At 42.5% G+C, this 5,725-nt stretch overlaps 1 pseudogene; it reads right to left on the bottom strand.

Annotated features, from left to right (window-relative positions):
* Positions 1-2,190: 2,190 nt before the first annotated feature.
* On the bottom strand, positions 2,191-3,053 carry LOC139187877 (large ribosomal subunit protein eL6z-like; annotated as a pseudogene).
* Positions 3,054-5,725: the final 2,672 nt, after the last annotated feature.

Genomic DNA, 5,725 nt, shown 5'->3' with positions numbered 1-5,725 from the left:
ACAAATCGGAGTTGATTTGGTCAGTCAAAAGTCTGATTTTCTGAGAAGTCCGAATTTCAGTTTAAATAGGAAACCTTTTATTTTCTGTTTTATTATTTTATTATTTTTCCTAGTTTTATTCTAAGACCTTTTAAGGTTTTATTTTGTAGTAGAATAAATAAAGCTATTTAGCCATTAGGATAAAAGGAGAGAAAAAGGGGAGAACGCACGCAACAAGGAGACAAAAGGGGGAGAACGCAAACATTATTTTGGAGAACTTCAAATTTTTTACCTGCAAGGTGTTTTCATTCTTTTTTCTAGTTAATATATGTTGATGCACAAAACCAGAGGTCTTGGAACAATGTAAATCCGACCGTGAATCTGCAAGTAACGTAAATAACACAAGATGTATCGTGGTTCACCCTAAGGTTTAGGCTACGTCCACACTGATTGTATTTATCTGAGAGTATTTGTGAGGGAGAGAGTGTGAGAGCTTTGCCCTAGATAGGAGAGGCTTAGGGTTTGTGAGGGTGAGGATGCCCTCTTATAGAATAAGGGCTCCTCCCCTAATTACATATTTTCCCATTTCTTTATTACATAATTACATTTCAGTCCCTCAAGTATTTATACGAGGTCTAAATATGAGGCCCTAAATATGGTATAAACAGTAGTCCCCTAAGTCTTCAGTCAAGAGAGTCTTTTGGGTGGAGACTTGAAATTCAGTCCATGTGTGGGCCAAAGTAACTAAATGCTGTCTTGAACTGATGCTCGATATGAGGCAGTGCTCAATCTAAAATGATGCTCAACTAGAAGTAGCACACGCTGCGAGGCTGCTCGGCTCGTGGCTTATGTTGCCTTGGTTGGCTCGGCTTGCGGCGTTTAAAGGTGAGGGAGTCCCTTTTATAGAATAAGGGCTCGCTCATCAATACATGAATGATGGGCTAGAGTTGATGCTATCTAATGATGGTGAGGGAGTCCCTTTTATAGAATAAGGGCTCATTCCTTAATACATAAATGATGGGCTAGAGTTGATGCTCACGGCGAGGCGGTTGCTCAGTAGGAGGCGATGCTTTCTAATGATGGTGAGGGAGTCCCTTTTATAAAATAAGGGTTTGCTCCTCAGTACATGAATAATGGGTTAGGAGTAATGCTCATGGCGAGGCGGTTGCTCAGCTAGCGGCGATGCTCTCTAACGAAGGTGATGGAGTCCCTATGATAGAATAAGGGCTTGATCCTCAATACATAAGTGATGGGTGTTTTCTAATGAAAGTGAGGGAGTCCCTTTTATAGAATAAGGGCTCGTTCCTCAGTACATAAATAATGGACTAAGTCCCCTAAGTATTTTTCATTAGGCCCAGTTGAGGCCCAATATATGGTGTATAGTGTAGTCCCCCAAGTCTTCGGTCAATAGAGTCTGTTGGCTAGAGACTTCAAATTGAATCCATGTATGGGCCGAAGTGGTGGTTGTTCGGAGGTGGTATTTGTATACGTTGTACTGAAGCTTTGTAAGTGAAGCTTTGCAAGTGAAGCTTTAAAGCTGGAGCTCTGTAAATGAAGCTTTTGAAGCTAGAGCTTTTGTAAATGAAGCTTTTGAAGCTAGAGCTCATTAAATGAAGCTTTTGAAGCTAATTGACATGTGTGATGCTCATGAATGTTTATGTTGATTGACATGAGTGATGCTCATGGATGTTGTCATGAGTGATGCTCATGAATGTTAACATGAGTGATGCTCATGAATGTTGACATGAATTATGGTCATGAATGTTTATGTATGATTGTCATGAGTGATGCTCATGAATGTTTATGTATGAATGACATGAGTAATGCTCATGTATAATTTGGAGTACTGGGCGTACTTTTGATCACCTGGTTGGTGGCATGAATGGCTAGTTGCCAAATGATATTAGAGTACGGGTTGTACATTTCATCACCTGGTTGGTGGTAATAGCGACGGGTTGCCGAATAATTTTGGAGTATTGGGCGTACTTTTGATCATCTGGTTGGTGGTAATAGTGGCGGGTTGCCAAATAATTGTGGAGTACTGGGCGTACTTTTGATGACCTGGTTGGTTCTATTTTAGGCTTATGGGCCTTCGCCCTCCACACAACATTACAGCCCATTTATTTTGGGGTTTGCCGTTTTTTTTTTTTTTTTTACCCTTTGATGGGGGTTTATATAGATATCTCCGAAAGATACGAAAAATAAATTACATCATTCAAAAATAAGGAAAGTAAACCACATCATTCTAGTGGGGTGTTTATTCCTTGCTTTTGCGGTGTCCCCATTTGCTCTTGCAGAGGAAAACCTCCATTTTGTTTTCTGCTTTTTCTTTTACTCTTTTCTTTTCTTGAAATATTCTCTCGACAACATCATAGTTCAGCCCATGTTTAGCACATCCTCTAGTGAAAAGCATGCCTTCATTTGCAGGACCCATGTGCAAGACCCACGTTTAGTCCATCCTCCAGCCAAAAGTGATGACAATGTGAAGAGCATCTTCCACAGAATTCGAGCAAGCAGCACATGTCATGCCAGAGCGCCTTCTCCTTCATACCACCACACATGGGACCCGCCTAATAAGACTGCACATGTAACGTCTAGACCTACACATTCTTGGCAAAATATTTGTCATCAATTTTTTCGACATTCAACCCAGAAATGTGAACTTTGGTAGAAGTGGCAATCATGTAAGACTGATTTACACGTCTCAAGGGAACACCGTTAATTTTAACGGGGCCAGTCACAAGAAATAGCCCAGATGAAAGCTGCTTAAGAAAAACAACTCGTTTTCCTTTAAACTTTCCAGCCAATACAAACAGCACCGTCCCTGGTGTAATACTAGCCCTGAGCTTGCGTTTGTTGACGTGGGGTTTCTTAACGTTGTCGATGGGGTAGAACTTGGGCGGCTTCTCAGGCTGGGTCTCGGCTGCTGGCTTCGCATCGTGGCGAGGGAAGACACAGTCGTTTTTAGCCTTGAGAGCTCAAAGACCATGTTTGTGGTATATTTTGGACCTCGAGAACTTACCCACCCCGCGGACGAGATCTGAGAACTTACCCACCCATCTTTGAACTCTCATCTTTTAATTTAGCTGGGGTTGGAAGCGGGAAAGCATTCTGGTTAAAACTTTGAACATTGTAAAGTTCCATGACCCTATCATAGTTGTCAGCCCACCATTTCTGAGCTTGCCATTTGTTGAAAATCTCTAGACTGAACCGAATGCTCTTGAGATTGTTCCCGCCACATGGCAGGGAGACGAACAGGATGTATCATTGCTGAAATTACACATATTTTGGGGGTTTCTTCTATGATCATATCTCCAACCAACACAACAAAGTAATCATCAGGAATTTTCCTTGCTCTTTCCCTCAACTCCTTAACTTGCTTCTCGACTCCATCTGGCTCAGGGAGCGGAAGAGAATCTTGTGGTTGCCAACATTTCTCAACAGGCTTTAGGTGCACCAAGATGTTATTCTTAGCCCAACCCTATAATGACTTGAAGATCTCAATCTGTTCAGGAGGCATTGAACGAGTCACCTGAACATGTAACTCACGTGGAGGTCCAAAAGACTTCTTCAGATTCTCAGTCTCTTCGGTGGAGGAGCGAAGAGTGAAGGCCATGAAGATTTTGGGAGATCTGAGATTGTCAGACTTGGCAGCGAGGTTAGAGAGGGTTGGTGGGATGGGACCCGAGAGGCGGTTAGAAGAGAGATCAAGGTGGAGCAAGTTTTGCAAACTACCGAGTGAGGGCAATATCGACCCGACGAGTGACGAGCCGGAAAGCTTGGACCGAGTTGTCCAGCGAGTCAAGTGCACAAGTCACACCTCTCCAAGTACAGAAATTTGGGAGAGTTAGAGAGTTAGAGATAACAGATGAGAGAGAGAAAGACAAGAGATGTTGATGTTGGTGTGTATGGGATTTAGCACAGGCACATGTGCCAGTCCCCGCTCAACAAAAACCCTACCACTCTGTTCACCGGGTTTACCGTGCGCCCGCACGCTTCGAACAGCAGAGACTGAAACAGAGCGAGGCGTTTGTTTTCCTGTACGGTGGAGATGAATGAGAGGAGATCGCTGCGGCCGAATGACTTTGCGAGAAACAGGGTGGCTTTGTCTTGGGCTTCGGAAAAGTCATGAGAGTAATTGAGAGGGTAGAGTTGGAAATCGCCATCTCTGATCTATCTCCTCTTCTTCTTCTCAGCTAGGGCATGCAGATTGCAAAGCTTTTTCTGAAGGTTTTGATCGGAAATTTCTTTTGGCTTTTGGCTTTCCGTGACAAGATTGAGGCTTTGGCTTCGGATCAGTGATCACATTGTTTTTTGTTTGTTGTTCCTCCTGCTTCTGCACTGATGAATCAGAGCCGTTCGATTGCATCCTCACACCATAAAACACCTCAAAATGGATTCCGTCGTCTAGAGAGAGATAGCTGGAGGTTTAAAATGAAGCATTCGATGAGAGAAAGAGCTGATGAGTGTTTGAAATTTGGATCTTTTCTGTTTCTGGGTTTTTGTGATTTTGCAGATTCACAGTAAAGGTGAAAAAATGAAAGAGAACCGACATGATTTTTTGTGTCGTTTCCCACAGATACTTGGGGGACTTAGTCCATTATTTATGTACTGAGGAATGAGCTCTTATTCTATAAAAGGGACTCCCTTACTTTCATTAGAAAACATCCATCACTTATGTATTGAGGAGCAAGCCCTTATTCTATAAAAGGGACTCCCTCACCTTCGTTAGAGAGCATCGCCGCCAGCTGAGCAACCACCTTGCCACGAGCGTCACTCCTAACCCATTATTCATGTACTGAGGAGCGAGCCTTTATTTTATAAAAAAGACTCCCTCACCATCATTAGAGAGAATCCCCGCCTATTGAGCAACCGTCTCGCCGTGAGCATCAACTCTAGCCCATCATTTATGTATTGAGGAACGAACCCTTATTCTATAAAAGGGACTCCCTCACCATCATTAGAGAGCATCAACTCTAGCCCGTAATTCATGTATTGAGGAGAGAGTCTTATTCTATAAAAGGGACTCCCTCACCTTCAAACGCCGCAAGCTGAGCCAACCAAGGCAACATAAGCCACGAGCTGAGCAGCTTCGCAGCGTGTGCTACTTCTAGTTGAGCGTCATTTTAGATTGAGCACTGCCTCATATCAAGCATCAGTTCAAAACAGCATCTAGTTACTTCGGCCCACATATGGACTGAAGACTTGGGGGACTACTATTTATACCATATTTAGGGCCTCGTATTTAGACCTCGTATAAATACTCGAAGGACTTAAATGTAATTATGTAATAAAGGAAGGGGTAAATATGTAATTAGGGGAGGAGCCTTTATTCTATAAAAGGGCATCCTCACCCTCACAAACCCTAAGCCTCTCCTATCTAGGGCAAAGCTCTCACACTCTCTCCCTCATAAATACTTTCAGATAAATACAATTAGTGTGGACGTAGCCCAAACCTTGGGGTGAACCACGATACATCTTGTGTTATTTACGTTACTTGCAGATTCACGGTCGGATTTACGTTGTTCCAAGACCTCCGGTTTTGTGCATCAACAATATATTTTCTTTAGTTTTTATTATGATTGTTCGTAACTAGTCCTTTTGCTAGGGTGATGCCTTAAGCCTTAGCATTAATATGTGATTTTATTAATTTGCTTATGAATGGAAGCATGCTTGGTTTGAATTATTAATCACCACGATTAAACTTTCTAATTGTCTTAGTGATTCACGACCATTAGGGTTTTTA

This window comes from Malus domestica, chromosome 09 (assembly GCF_042453785.1).
Source record: "Malus domestica chromosome 09, GDT2T_hap1".
NCBI lineage: Eukaryota > Viridiplantae > Streptophyta > Magnoliopsida > Rosales > Rosaceae > Malus > Malus domestica.
Note: the sequence above shows the minus strand (reverse complement) of the source record. Positions and strands in the feature narration are given on the sequence as shown.